Source organism: Bos taurus, chromosome 15 (assembly GCF_002263795.3).
Source record: "Bos taurus isolate L1 Dominette 01449 registration number 42190680 breed Hereford chromosome 15, ARS-UCD2.0, whole genome shotgun sequence".
Taxonomy (NCBI): Eukaryota; Metazoa; Chordata; class Mammalia; order Artiodactyla; family Bovidae; genus Bos; species Bos taurus.
The window spans coordinates 63,186,758-63,202,969 of record NC_037342.1 but is presented as its reverse complement, the minus strand read 5'-3'; the positions used below and the strand labels follow the sequence as shown (position 1 = coordinate 63,202,969).

The 16,212-nt window shown below is 41.7% G+C and overlaps 1 long non-coding RNA gene across 1 annotated transcript in view; it reads right to left on the bottom strand.

Moving 5' to 3' along the window:
• LOC112441650 (uncharacterized) overlaps window positions 1-16,212 on the bottom strand; it is a 53,272-nt gene that overhangs the window by 18,964 nt on the left and 18,096 nt on the right. Inside the window, exon 2 of the long non-coding RNA XR_003029496.2 lies at window positions 1,012-1,121. This is a non-coding gene — a long non-coding RNA (uncharacterized lncRNA). The remainder of the gene's footprint in view (window positions 1-1,011; window positions 1,122-16,212) is intronic.

Below are 16,212 nucleotides of genomic sequence, written 5' to 3'. Positions count from 1 at the left end.
TCATTGTGTCACAGTGACAGCTGGCATGGAAGAACGAACCCAGGGGGAAAAAAAGAAGTTAAAGAAAGGAAAAAATAAAGCATGGCAAGATTTTGAGAGGTCAGGTGAATTGAATTAAGGATCATTATCAAATGTACAGAAACTGTACAGAGAAACTATCTATAAAGCTCAGATTGGTGGCATTGTAAGATGGAAAATGATGGTGAGGCGGGAAAATGTTTGAGCATATAGTCTCCATGACAATCCCTCCCCACCCCACCAGGATAGGGGCTGTGTCTAGTCCTTCATAGCCTTGATACTGGGCATAATTCCTGACAAGTAAAAAGTGTTAATAAGTGCTTTAAAAGCAAGGAATACTTCTCTCCAGAGAGCAAAGCCTTTTGGACATAAGCCAGCAGAACCTATCTGAACATAGATAAATCTTGATTTGTGATGTAAAAATTAACTTGAAAATATAAAAATATTATCTTGAGTTGAATTGCAGTAAGTTAAAAAATAGTTTCACTAAAAAGTCTCTGTAATTTACCTAACATATGTTTCTCTGCTTACTGTTCTTTGTGTTTTAATTCATTGCCTGCTCAAAAATATATTCAGTTGTAACTGAAGAATAAATTAAAAAAATTTTAAATTGACCCCATCTTCTTGAACCCATCACTAAGTTGTTTTGTGTCTAGTTGCCACTTCTGTCAGTTGGCTGATTTCTGCTTCTTGGCTTCAGCATCCATGCTCCTAAATGAAGTAAAAAGAATCAAGTGCCCCATGGCACATCTTCAGCCTTGTTAACCAGGAATTCAAGAGAAAAGTTTAAGACATAATCCTGTGTGTGATGGTCCTATTGATTAGGTAACTATGTTCCAGTCAACAGGAGATCAGATAACTTGACTTGGGTGTGTGTGTACATTCCCGAAGATATTTTTATGAGAAAAGGATAAGTGAAAGATAAGCAAACTGATGTGAGGGATTTACTTTTAAAGGAGAGAGAGAGAGAAGAGTCAGCTTGATCATCCTCACCTTCTGCATCAGAGTCAGCAATTTACCAAAAATACACCAACGGGAAGATTGCCAACCCCTGTTCTTCATCAGTTGACTTCTCCAGAGTGGAAATCCATACTCATTATGACCTTAACATACCAGGGGAAGAAAGATGGAATTAAATTCAGTAGAATGGCTGGTATTACATTTCAAAGCTCCATATATTCATTCATTCCATAAATATGAGCAAAACCACTGGATAATCAGAAAGACCATTCTTTCGTCATTCTGAATCAGCAGGATTGTTCTGCAGTGTCTTTTAATGAGTTCAGTACCCCCTCAACCCCGCACCCCCCAAAACTCGCTGAATCCTCTTTCTCCATTTGAACCGAAGTCCTGGTTCATGATGAGACATGCTTCAGAGTGCTCTTGTCTCACTGGCAGGGCAGGCAGGGCGGAGCTGGAAGAAGATGTGAGGAGCCATAGGAACTGCAGAAATTCTTAAGTCACCTTGGCAAAGCAGACATGCTTTACCCTCTAATGGCTGACACAGTAGCAGCAACGACTACTATGAGACTCGACTCAACACAACTTGACTACAAAAGCATTTCAGGTGGTGCTTATATAGGTTATGAGACGGCACAGTGCTATACAAATGATCTCAGCTGTTACATAATCATTGTTTGCAAAACGTGGGCCAAGAGTGAGAGGCCGTGGGGGTGAGAGAGCCTGACTACTGCTGTCTTGGCTAATTTGCTCTTTCCCTACAGCTCTGAGTTGGCTTATGGAGTGAATTATCTGCAGTGTGGTGACCCAGTGGCCTTGTAAAAGAGAGAAGGAGTGATCAGGAAGTCATCCTTTAAATTGTCATTTTGGCAGGGTGGCTCAGAGGGTAGAGAACTAGGCTGGGGTCAGAAGTCTTGGGTTCCAGGCCCTTATAGCGCTGTGTGACTCTGGGCTTCAGTTTCTTCATCATAAAATGAAGAGTTCAAAGAGGTGACTGGGATATGGAGTTTAGTGCCTTCTATTAGTGTATTGTTGTTTTCCAGTCGCTAAGTCATGTCTGACTCTCCAAACCCAGGGACTGTAGCCCAGCAGGCTCCTCTGTCTGTGGAATTTTCCAGGCAAGAATACTGGAGTGGGTTGCCATTTCCTTCTCCAGGGGAATCTTCCCAATCCATATCTCCAATCAAATCCATATCTCTTGTATCTCCTGCATTGGCAGGCAGATTCTTTACCACTGTACCACCTATAGGATAAAGGATGCTGATAAAATCATATCCAGGTAAGTTTCCAAATCCTAAAGACTTATGAGTCTTTATAGAAATGAAAACAAAACTCTAGAGATTCTAAGGGGACTTTTCAAGGACACCAGCCCTGGGGTGGGTTTTTCACCCCAAATCAGGTGTTCTTTGTACTCAGGGATCCTGGTGAGAGAGCTCCTTCCTAAACTAAATCAGCTGTAAGCCCTGTTCTTCCTGAAGGCCAAGATAACCTGGAGTTTGCATCAAGATATACATCTGGCATAGGGTGCTATGCCAGCAGTTCCATTTCCAGTGTTCTGCCCAGAAAGGGCTCTACTGGTATCCCCCTGAGCTCTATGAGACCCACCCAGGGCACTTAAGCTGGGCTCCATCTTCCCTCAGCTCCCATCTCAAAAGGAAACCTCAGAGTCTCTCAAAGAGAAGTCTTTCATAGGACTGTTGATTGGGGTTGAAACTGAACTCCCTGGCCCTGACTGAAGACATCATTTGTCTCATAATTGTGACCCATTTGGAGGAGTTAAGAAAGCCTCAGCTCTTGGACTCTTTACTTCTATAACCACTGTCAGGCAGGTGATGTCTCTTGTTATCTTTTGGTAATTTTAGGTACCTGAGTTGTTCTAGAAGAAGAGAATCATAAAGATGAGTTTTCTGAATTGTTTCTTTAATCTGATTAGATTGAAAGGCACTAAGGACTGTATTTTCTGTAATAAAGGGGATACTGACAGTCCATGGTATGTTGCGGCAACAGAGATATACAAAATAAGATCACTGAATACTCCGAAACAAATACTTGTAAAAGGCAAGTTTCTTCAAAGGAAATCCATTGCTGGCTCTTACATAAAAGAGTTGTCCTCTCCTACCCTCAGGCCTTTCCCGATAAGACAAAGACTTAATGCTGCCCTGAAGAATTTGACTTTGGAAATGGCCGGTTTCACTTTGCTGAAAGCCCTGGGGCTGGGAGCAGCAGCCTGGAGGCAGCCTGTCTTGTGTTACTTGGCCAGGAGAAATCTCTTGAGACAACATGAAATTATGTCTCTTTGGGTCATTTACTTTTCTCCTAAGAGTCAGTAAAATAATAACACCAGCATAACAATAGTGATCACTCACATGGCCCTTGCTATGTGCCAAGCACATAGCTCTTAGCCACAGACAGATTCATGTTTTTAATTTTTACAACAACCTTATGAGGTAGGTATTATTATTAATCCCATTATACAGTTGGGGAAATGGAGGCAAAGTCAAATAGCTACCAAGGAGGTATGTAGGATTTGAACCCAGGAAGTCTGGCTCCAGAAGGCAGGCTCTTAGCACACTTGGGTGATGAACAGGTTTGGACTGAATCCTGGCCCCAGGGATAGGGTCTTGGACTAGACCCTGAAACTTCCAGCCTCTGCCTCTAAATTTTAACATAGGAATGGTAACAGCTCCTGCCTGATAGAAATGCTGTGAGACTGAAACGGGTTGATAAATGTAAAGGCTTTGGTCCAGGGCCTGCCACATCGTAAGGGCTCAATAAATGCGCTTCCCATCCTCTGAGATGCTAACGTGCAGTTGTTGCAAATAATATTTTCTCCCAGTTTGGAGCCTGTCTTTTCATCTTCTTAACAATATCTTTTACAGAGCAAAAGCTTTTAATTTTAGCAAAGTATAATTTATAGATTTCTTTCCTTTTATCAACTGTGCCTTTGGTGTCATATCTAAGAGCCCTTTATCAAGTCCTAGGTCCTGCAGATTTTCTCGTAAAATTTTTATAGTTGTGAATGACTTTTTGAAAGGGCATTTTTTTTCAAAAAAAAAAAAGAAAGACCTGCCTATTGTAGATCATTTGGAATATAAGGAAAAACTCAATGAGGAAAGTTAAAATCACCAGTCAAACCAACATACAGAAATACATTTGGTATTAGATTTAAGGTCTTTCACCTTTAATAAAAATGTCACGTCTTTTATAATGGGGAAACAGAATCCTCCAACAGTAAACTGCATTATTGAGTACCAACCGGAGTGCGGATGGTAGGTGCTTCTCTTAACGCCAAGATCAGCTGGGGGAGTTGCCATTCAGAAAACACTAAGAACTACTGACCCAAACAGTGAAACTCATGTTTATGAACTGCAGCTGTTAGTCACAGGCTGTAATTGCCCCACCAGATAAAGAAGCTATTTAAGAGAGCAGGTTGCTATAGCTGAAAAGAAACAGAAAATAATCTTTTTGGAAATCACAGGATTGTAACTAAGGGGAATGTCAGGTTTGAGTGTGGAATGGATCTTTGTGTATTTGCTGACTTGGAGACGGACAGGCTGATCTGGCATGAAGACAGTCCAGCCCTGGCTGCTGTTCTGTTTTGCTGGAGAGTAATTGAGGAAGGCTTCCCTGGTGGCTCAGCGGTCAAGAATTCGCCTGCCTGTGCAGGTGATGCGGGTTCGAGCCCTGGGTCGGCAAGATGCTCTGGCAAAAGAAATGGCTACCCACTCTGGTATTCTTACCTGGGAGATCCCATGGACAGAGGAGCCTGGCAGGCTACAGTCCATGGGGTCGCAGGAGACATGACTGAGCAGACACACACACATACACACAGTTGGCTGAGGATCCCTTTTCCAAGTCCAAGTATGTGGGGGCTTCCACAGCTAGAATCCCTCCAGCCTACCCACGTCTGATTCTGATACCCGGAATTCTGCCTCTTGTCCCACCCCCATCACCTGTCTGACTTGCCAAGTCAGCTGGTAACACCTGTGATCAGAGCACTGGCCTTTATCAGTGCACTCTCGCCCCCTGCCCCTCCCATCCCACCTCTGCACAGAATACCTGAGGTGGTCTTAAAATAAACCATTAGACATTTCACGAGACATCCCTCCCTACCTTCATTGCCAAACTTCTGAAAAGCTGATACATTTCGAAAGGGCATTTTGAGTAAAAGATGTGAGATTTGCTATTTAAATTGTTTAGTGAAGTTAAGGAATAATTTTGAAGTTTAGATTTTCATGTATCAAGTTTGCACCCAGTGGAACATATACCTGCAAAGAAAATTCTGTTTCTTGATTACCAAGTAAGTATCAAGTTGGAAGAATTTTGAGGAATCAAGTATAATCCTAGGATGGTGGCTGATACAAAAAATTTCATGAAAACTCAGATTAAAAGTTAATTATGTGCTGAAAATTGAAATCTAAATGCTCATCCAAATATATATAATTATAAATTATTATATATCCATTCAGAAGCTTGAGATTTATTGCCATAGAAAGGTGCCTACATATACCAAGTTTTAAAAAATTGGTTATAAATGAACAAGTAGAATCGGATCCTATTTTTTAAGAGGCATTGGGAAAGACATACGGTTTTCTCCCTTTATCCAAGGCGGTTACAGTTTAGGACTCCCAGTTGGATGCCTGAAACTGTGGATAGTACTGGATCCCAGATATACTTTTTTTTTCTGTACATACAAACCAGTGGTAAAGTTTAATTTATAAATATATAAGGTACAGTAATACATTAAGGACAATAATAATAAAATACAATAATTATAACAATGCATCCATGCTAAGTCACTTCAATCGTGTCCAACTCTTTGCAACACTATGGACTATAACCCGCCAGGTTCCTCTGTCCATGAGATTCTCCAGGCAAGAATACTGGAGTGGATTGCCGTGCCGTCCTTCAGGGGATCTTCCCAACCCAGGGATCCAGCCCTTGATACATCTCCTGCATTGGCAGGAGGGTTCTTTACCACTAGAGCCATCTGGGAAGCCCCAATTATAAGAACACACTGTAAAAAAAAATATACGTGAATGGTCTCTCTCTCTCAAAATATCCTAGTGTACAAATTTAATGCTTTTTCCATCTTAACTCAGCACTCTCACTCACTATGGCCCTAAGTTTTTCAGTTAGAGGTGCAACAGCAAAACTAACATAAATTTCTTTTTCCTTCGTCACAATTCCATGGATAGAAAACTTGTTCTTACCATTGATCTGAGCAACTTCAGCATGGTAAAGATTTTTTTCCATTACTTATTAAATCTAGAACTTTCACCTTTTCACTTTGAAGGAAGCACTTTATCACTTTACTCTGGCATGTCCAAATTGCCAGCATCACTACACTAATGAGCTTTGAGGTCATTATTAACTAGTAGGGGTTCCTTGAACATAAGCACTGTGATGCCTGACTGTTGGACTGATAACCAAGATGCCTACTATGTGACTAAAGAGCAAGATTTCACGGACACAGAGATAATTCTCATCCAGGGCATGTCCGAGCTCTGGGCCCAGTTTTATCAGGCTACACAGAGTTTAAGACTTATAAATTGTTTATTTCTGGAATTTCCCACTAATATTTTTGGTATGTGGTTGACTATGAGTAACATAAATTGTGGGAAGTGAAATCTTGACTAAGCAGGGACTTCTGTATACCAAGAGAATATTGGTAGTAATCTCTGGGTCATTCAGTTATGACAAATTTTTTTTTTTTTTCCTGAGTTTTCCCAAACTAATTGCATTGTGCTTGTACTGCCTTAATAATCAGAAAACAAGAAAGAAAACTAATTCCCAGCAATGGTCATAAGGTGGCGTGTTAAACAGAAGTGTATCTGTAGTTTACAATTTTAATAGTTTTGTAAGTTATAAAAAACTCATAGTTAAAAATATTCAAAAGGGAGAATAAGATGAAAAATAAGACTCTTCTCCTTGCAAATCCTCAGACCCCGCCCCCCACATGTAACTACTGTCAGCAAAAAAATATATATATATAGGAGAAATTGAATAGACAGAGCAGATCTGAAATATGGAAGCTAATGGTAAGAGGCCCCAGACAATCTTGAAGAGAAGCGAATACAACTCACCAGCCACCACCTAGCCCACTCTCAGGACATTCCTTCATGATCATATGCCACTTCACATAAAGGAAATCACCCTCTTTACACTTTGAACACATGGGTTCCTATAGACACTGACACCTAGCCAAGCATGCAAATTAGCATGGATTCTAAATTCCAAATGAATCAAATCAAGTTTGAATGTTGTAGCACATTGGGTAGAGAGTCACAGAAGCAGCAGACCCTGCCCCGGGGTGTGGGGAAGGCTCTTCCTTCTCTCCCACACCCACCACCCACCCCATCCCCCGCCTTGCCCAAATGTGCTTATTTACTAGCTTAATATTTGACACTTTCTCATCCCCGTGTGTGTGTGTGTGTGTGTGTGTGTGTGTGTGTGTGTGTGCTCAGTCGTGTCCCACTCTTTGCCACCCCATGGACTATAGCTGACCAGGGTATTCTGTCCATGGGATTATCCCGGCAAGAATACTGAAAAGTGAAAGTGAAGTCACTCAGTTGTGTCCAACTCTTTTCGACCCCATGGACTGTAGCCTACCATGCTCCTCCATCCATGGGATTTTCCAGGCAAGAGTACTGGAGTGGGATCTTCCCAACCCAGGGATCGAACCTGGATCTCCTGCATTACAGATAGACGCTTTACTGTGGGTTGCCATTTCCTCCTCCAGAACATCTTTAGATGCAGGGACCAAACTCAAGTCTCCTGCACTGGCAGGCAGATTTTTTACCACTGAGCCACCTGGGAAGTCCCACTCTCATTCCCCATGCTTTAGCTTAAATGTCAGTTACTCAGAGAAGAGACAAATGGACTTGGCTAAATTGGTGTCACTCCCCCATACCCTTTATCCTCTCACCATTCCTGATAGTATCCTTGGGAACACCTATCACCATTTGTACTTTGTGACTTTATGTATTTATGCCGGACCCCTATCTCTCCCCTCTCCCCGGGTTGTAAACTTCACAAAAGCAGGGACCCTGTGTGTGTGTTTATGTGTGTTTAACAGCTGACTTTGTTTAGTCAGCTTTCAGTCTATAATAGGCATTTAATAAAACAATGTCAAAAAGATGGAAAATTTTTACAAGTCCATTTTCGAGCTGATATTCTAATTTTATAAATGTTTTAGATAATGGCTGACCCTTAAATGCTAGGTTCATTCATTTCTTCCTTCAGTCAAGCAACAGATTTCTGTTAAGAGCCTGGTATTTGCCAGGCCTTGTGCTAGGTGTTGGAGATAGAGGTGCCCAGCAAGGAAGACAAATCAAAACAGGCAAATACGTCCTAGGGAGACATGAGCGTAATACAGGTTTTAGGGAAGCACTGAGTTAGCAATTTCCTGAGCTTTATGAGAACCACAGCTGATTTTTTTCTTCACTCATGTCACCCTGTGGCATCCATTTAAACTCAACAACTTCATATCCAAAACGTTGATTGGGGTTATCTGTGTATCTGTAAGTTTGTATAGAAAAGATGATAATCAATTTTTTTTAACAGAGACTAAATAGCGTAAGAGAGTGACACCATAGCAGACAAGTGAGAAACCAGACGAATAGTTTTAAAAATGACCTCTGCAAAGTAAGGCTCTATAAAATGCATTCTCTCTCTTTCCTCCATCCTTTCCTCGCTCCCTCCTACTTCCTCTCTCACACACAGTTCAGACACAAGACATGGAGAAGCAAATGTTTTCTGACTCGATGACTTCAGCGGATTAACGCTCCTTTGAAAGTGATATTGCTACAGCCATAACGTGTTTATGTGTAACACAGACATCTTTATGTATAACGCAGACGTGTCTGCACGGGGAACATTAACATCCTGGCCTTGTCATTTAGTGAGGTAGGAAGTTCAGCCTAGAACTCGAGATCCCCAAAGCCTTGGGAAATCTTGATACGGGAGGAGGCAGCGGGAGAGAAGAAGGGAGATTATTTTAAGGGTTATTTCTCTTTTTTTTCTAACCCTCCTGGGCTTAACTCCTACTCTCAAGAAACAATCCTTTGCCAGCACAGCTGGGATGGTTGTCAGGCAGAGGTATCCTGGCTGAGGATAGCAGTCATCCAAAAAGAGAGTCAATTAGAAGATGCTGGTAAATCACAGAGACACTGAAGTGAAAGTTCCATTTTCTAAGAACTTGATGGCAAAATATTTGAGACCTTGACACTCCATCCCCAAAGAAACAAATTAAGAGTATGTTCTCAAGAATGTTCTTTACATATCAAAATATATCCTGGAAATTATCTTTTTACTTTAATACTTTAAAACTATCTTTCTTTGTAAATCATGAAAGTTACCCAGGCTTACTATAGCAAAATCAAACAATTCAAAAGTATATCAAGTAAAAAGTTAAAGTCTAGCCCTCTCCTCTCTCCCAGTACCCAAAGCAGCCCTGTCCCACAGAAATGTAACATGAGCCACACATGCAATTTAAAATTTTGTAGCAGTCACATTGAAAAAGTAAAAAGGAACAGGTGAAATTAGTTTTATATATTTTATTTAACCTAATGTATCCAAATATTATTGCTTCAACATGTAATCAGCAATATCAAATTATTCATGAGCTAAAAATGATTGAGATATTTTCCGTTATTTTTTGTACCAAGTTTTCTTGGTACAAATCTGGTATATGTTTTATACTTATGACTCAATTTGGATACTAAATTTTCATTGAAAAACGACCTAGGATTGAGGTGTCTTAAAATATACAGCTGAAAAAGATTCACGTATCCAAGTTGTTGCAAACACTACAAAGTTTTCCAATAACTGAAGTACCAGATTTTAAGTTAAATCTGAAGTAATTAAAATGAAATAACAATTAAAAATGCGATCCCTCTATTTCACTAGCCACATTTCAAGTACTCAGTAGCCATATGTGTTTGTAACTACCATATTGTAGCACATAGTCCTGTGGGAAACACTGTGAGTTTGGTGTGGAACCTTCTTCACTTTGTCTCCATTCACATATACATAAATGTATAATTTAACACACATATGTATGTTACACATATCTGTATTTAATTTCAGAAAATTGTGCTATATATTTTATTCAATCTATTTTTTCAATTAAAGTTGTATTTTGGATATTTTTCCTTTTCATTACATGAGGATCTGTATTTTTTAAATAATGCTTGTGTAGTAGTTTATTGAATCACTTCCCTACTAAAGGGCACATAAGTTGTTTCTGATGTTTTTTTACATTTATAAATATCTGTGCTTGCCTATTATGCTACTATTTCCATAGGATACATCCCAAGAATTGACTCTTCTGAGCCAAAGGGTATATACATCAAAAAATCTGAACGCTAAAGCCAAATTATCCTCCCAAATGGTTACGCCAAATTTTATCCTACATTTTTGGCTGTCATTTCTTGTCAGCACCTGTAAATACTTGAAATGCCAGAATCATAAAACATGAAAAAGATCTTAGGGATCATCTATTCCAGTCCCTTTATTTTATGTCCCAAGACGATCAAGCCAAAGCTATGGGAAGAGGCCATGTAGCTTATTTGTGGCCAGGCTGGGACCTGAGAAGCTCCTGGGCTCTTGCCTTCTGTCCTGGTCCCGGGAAGCACGGAGAAGCCGGGCAGCACCTTTCCAGGCATCCTCAGGAAGGTCATCTTTCTCCGGCTCCCCGTGCTGTATCATCATCAAACCCATGCTGGCCAGCTCAGCAGGCTTTTCAGTGGAGCGTTGCATTGCGCCTCAGTAAACAAGGAGCAGGAGTCAAAGGACCCTTTCCTTGACATTTGTATCCAAAATTGAATTCAGTCTGCTCAAATGCTCGCTACAATTTCAAGTGTGCCTTTCCTGCCTCCCTTCTGCTAAGCACAGCCAAGTCATAGACTCAGGCAGAAGGAAAGAAAGTGATGGGTGGGGGTGGGGCATGTTTTGTTTCATGCAGAAATAAACTCCACTGGTCAGCAGTTCCTGGCTGGCCAGCTCAGAAACGCTGTCTTTAATAGCAATCACTTTGGGAGGCCAAGGCAGAAGGGTGTGAAGGTCTTTTGCAGGGGAAGGTGTTTCCCTCTAGCCACCCTTAAGCTGGTGGGGCCCTTGAGATGCCTGAGGCATCTTACATGTCAGTAAGATGGGCTTCTCCCGGGGAATCCTACCCTACAGTTCCCTACAACTTTACAGAGCCCATGAACACAGGTGCTGGCCCACAGAATCCTTGCAAAGTAGGCGCCATGCTCGAATGTGCATTGGTGGCAAAGGGCTGGAAAGGATTTCTATTGACTCCAGCTCCAGGATACCTCCCTCTTCCTCATCATTCAGCCCCCAGCCCCATCCCACACCCTGCTCAGCCACCAGGCCCCCTCTCTCCTCTGTCTGTTGCCTACACCCTCAGCTCAACTTCATTACAGACATTAAAAATAAAAAACCCATTTGCTTATGCTAACTCATTTATTTAAAAATCAACTCAGACATCTTAATTCTATTTAATTTTTCTTTCTTTCCTGTCTTATACCCCCACTTCCTACCCAAATATGATGCTTTCTTGACATATGGACACCAAAGAGCCAAAATCCAGATTGATTTTGAAAATAAAAATCCTACTTTTATTATATATGGGCCAAGTAGTTCATACTCCTGCTAAACTTGGAGATGCCTTTTGGTCCTAGTTTTTCTTTTTCTGATGTTTCTTTATTGGAAGAAAGGAAAGAGGCATCACAGTAGGAAAAGATGGAGGGTGGGGAGAGCAGAAAGCAAAATAAGGATTTATTTCATGCTGTTTTAGCAGGCCATTGTAAGGCTTCTAACTTTGTCATGCTTGGCACATCCTTAGCCCCTAAATGCAGTTCATCAACTGACCTTGCTGCTACAATATCTTGACCTCTGCAATATCTCCAAGTCTACACAGTTCTCTTCCTTTTGACCATCTTCACTCTAATTCAGTCTTCCCTCAGTTAGCTCCTATGATATTGTACCCACTCTGGGCTGTTAAGTGTTATGTCTCACACTGTAGGCAGAATGACTGCAAAGGACTTTTAAGCTTCATGTTAACCCCTGTAGGGAATAACGATAACAATCACGAGCAGCATTGTTAAAATTTGTTGAACACTTACTTTGTGTCAGGCACAATTTTTAAAAAATTTTTATTGGGGTATAGTTGGTTCACGATGTTGTGTTTCAGGCATATAGCAAATGAATCTATTTATACACACACACACACACACACTCTATTTTAGATTCTTTTCCCATATAGGTCATTACAGAATATAGAGTAGAGTTCTCTGCTATCCAGAAGTTCCTTTGTTGCTTGCTAAGTCACTTCAGTCGTGTCTGACTCTGTGCGACCCCATAGACGGCAGCCCACCAGGCTCCCCGGTCCCTGGGATTCTCCAGGCAAGAACACTGGAGTGGGTTGCCATTTCCTTCTCCAATGCATGAAAGTGAAAAGTGAAAGTGAAGTCGCTCAGTCATGTCTGACTCTTAGCGAACCCATGGACTGCAGCCTAACGGGCTCCTCCATCCATGGGATTTTCCAAGCAAGCGTACTGGAGTGGGGTGCCATTGCCTTCTCCGCCAGAAGTTCCTTATTAGTTATCTATTTCAGGTACTTTTTTTTAATGCTTAAATATCTGAGTCATTTAATCTTCATAACCTTAGAGGTAAATATGATTATTCTCACTTTAGAGATGAAGAAATTGAAGCACAGAGATGTATGTAATTTGCCCAAGGACAAAACAGTTAAGTGGTGGAACTAGTTTAGGAATCCAATCTGAAAGAATTATCAAGAAATACCCAAAAAAGAGATGCAGATGTATAGAACAGTCTTTTGGGCTCTGTGGGAGAAGGCAAGGGAGGGATGATTTGAGAGAATGGCATTGAAACATGTATATTATCATATGTGAAACAGATCGCCAGTCCAGGTTTGATGCATGAGACAGGGTGCTCAGGGCTGGTGCACTGGGATGACCCAGAGGGAGGGGATGAGGAGAGAGGTGGGAGGCGGGTTCAGGATGGGGAACACATGTACACCCATGGCTGATTCATGTCAATGTATGGCAAAACAGTTACAATATTGTAAAATAATTAGCCTCTAATTAAAATAAATAAATTAAAAAATATACATATTTCCCCCCCCAAAAAAGAAATACCCAGTGATTAATATTTACATACGTGACAATGACAGAAGGGTCACAGGCAGGTGTAAATTTTTATACAGACCCCACAGGATGGCAAGTGAGTTGCATCTCACTGATTGATTGGGAGGAACTGCCTGGGCCGCTGGGTTGAGAAAGATCACAAGGCTACATCTGGACCCAGTGGGAAACTATGAGGGATTAGAGATGTCTGTCCTGGGCCAAGTCATGGCTGGAGTGGGGAGTGCGTTTGTTTCTTTGTGCAAGAAATTACCACAAATTAGTGCCCTAAAACAACACACATTTATTATCTAATAGTCACAGCGATCAGAAATCCCAAGTGTGTTTCCTTAGGCTAAACTCAAGGCATGAGCTGGGCTGTACTCCTTCTGGGGGTTCTTCTCTAGTTGAGAATCTGTTCCTTGCCTTTTTCAGCTTCCAGAGGCTGCCTACATTTCCTGGTTTGTGGTCCAAATCCAAGAATTGCATCACTCTCAGTCTGCTTCTATCCTTACTTCTCTGTGACTCTGCCCTTCTCCTCTGCCTCTGTCGCTTAAAATTTTTTTTTTATTAGTTTATTTGGCTGCGTGAAGTCTTGGTTCCAACACATCAGGATCTTCATTCTTCCTTGTGGCATAGAGGATCTAGTTCCCTGACCCGGGATCAAACACAGGCCCCCTGAATTGAGAGCATGGATTCTTAGCCACTGGACCACTAGGGAAGTCCCCCTCTTTCACTTTTAAAAGGACCCTTGTGATTACATAGGGCTGATCTGGATGATCCGAGATAATCTCCTCATATCAAGATCTTTAATTTCATCATTCTACGAGTCTCTTTTGTCATGTAGGGTAATAGTCAAAGGTGCCAGGCATTAAGCAGTGGCCTTCTTTGGGATGCCATTATCCTGCCTGCAATGGGGAATGATGGCATCTTGTGGTGTGAGTGCTCCCCTGAAACCAGACTCTAGCAGTGTGGGCACAGGAACTTCAGTCTTCTTTGCTTTTATATCTTTCACTTCTATCACAAATATGCAAATCTTTGATGAATGAATGAATGAGCTGATTAAAAAAAATACATAGAATAATAGAGTATCTGTCTTAAGAGTGTGAGGAAATTCTGTTGTTAACATGGAAATTTGGAGGGAACCTTTAAAAAACTTGTATGGGGTCCCACACTTTGGGCAATGCCAAAATTTATGGTGGTAAACTGAGGTTAATATGAAGCAGACCTCAGTGCTGAATGAATTTCTGGATTTACCAGTTGTCTTAATTAGTTGGGCTTGCTGTTGTTCAGTCACTAAATCATGTCCGACTCTTTGAGACCCCATGGACTGCAGCACACCATGCATCCCTGTCCTTCGCTACCTCCCAGAGTTTGCTCAAACTCACGTCCATTGAGTTAATGACACCATCCAACCATCTCATCCTCTGCCTCCCCCTTCTTCTTTTGCTTTCAGTCTTTCCCAGCACCAGAGTCTTTTCCAACGAGTCAGCTCTACACATTAGGTGGCCAAAGTATTAGAGCTTCAACTTCAGCATCAGTCCTTCCAAAGAATACTCAGGGCTGATTTCCTTTAGGATTGACTGGTTTGACCTCCTTGCAGTCCAAGGGACTCGCAAGAGTCTTTTCCAGTTTGGGCTGCTATAACAAGTTACCATAGATTGTGGCTTATAAACAACAGAAACGCATGGCTCACAGTGGTGGAGGCTGGAAGACGGAGATCAGTGTCCGGTTCTGGTGAGAGCCTTCTTCCAGAATGCTGACTTCTCATCGTGTCCTCACATAATGAAAAGACAGCAAGCCAGCTCTCTGGCCTCTCGCTAATCACATCTGTGTGGGCTCTGCCCTCATGACCTACTTACCTCCCAAAGGGTCCACCTCCGAATACCATCACGTTGGGGATTAGGATTTCAACAAAGGAAATTTGGGAGTGGGGGTGGGAGCACAAACATTAAGTCCATAGTGCGAGTCTTTTCTTGACATCGCTATCTTTTAACTGCACCAGGGGACAGAGGTCTGATAAGAACACAAGTGTGCTGCATCCGTTTACTCCTACAGAAGACAGTGGGAAGGAGGGGTGAGTTGCTAGCCTTGCAACAGCTTCATTCTTCCACGAGGAGAATACCTCTCCTTTTCCAGCTGTAGCAGCTGGGATTAGAACAATACCAGCCTGAGTCCCAGATAAAGTCAGGTCTTTCAGGAGCTCTCACTCTGCTCAGGATATAGTTCTAGATTCTCAGCAAAGGTGCCCTGTGCTCTAAGCCTTGCCCTCTTCTCCAGTCTTGTCTCTTATCCTACTCCCCCTACCAGCAATCCAGCCTCCAAGTCCAACTCCTTCTGCCTCAAGGCCTTTTGATGTGCCATTCCCCAATTCTGGAATACTCTTGTTACCTCCTTGTGTCCAATTAATTCCTACATATTCTTAGGCTCAGCCTAAAATTATATCCTGGAAGAAACTTTCTTTAACCCACAAATCTAAATCAGCACCCCTTCCCCACTCAGGTCATAAAACATGGGGTAGTGTCAGAAACTTGGGGCCTGGACTTAACTGCTGTGACCTACTATCCTAGGCCCATCTCTCATTAGCTTGGGCAGGACATGCAGACCTCCATACCTCTGACAGCTTCTACTGCAGAGTATCACCATGAGGATTAAATGAGATAATTCATGTAGAAGGTTTGGAAGACTGTACTATGAGTATAAGCTATTGTCTTCCTTTATAGCAGTTATCCAAATTGTAATTATAAAATCGCTTGTGTTATTATTTGTTTTATATCTGTTTTCCAACATGTAGCAGGTTCTGCAATGGCAAAGTAGTGTCTCTCTTGTCCTCCACTGTACCGGCAGTACCCAGCATGCTGCCTTCCATGCTGAAGGCTCTCAGTAGGTATTTCCTGGATGGATGGGTGTATGGCTGGATGAATGGGTGGATGGGTAGATGGATGGATGGATGGGTGGAAGAACATATTACCTATTCCTGGAGTAGGTCCCATGAAAAAGTATCACTTCGTCAGAAAATAATCAATATAATTAAAGAGCAGATTCTAGGCTGATTAGTAGCTTAAAGTTAGATGCAACACTC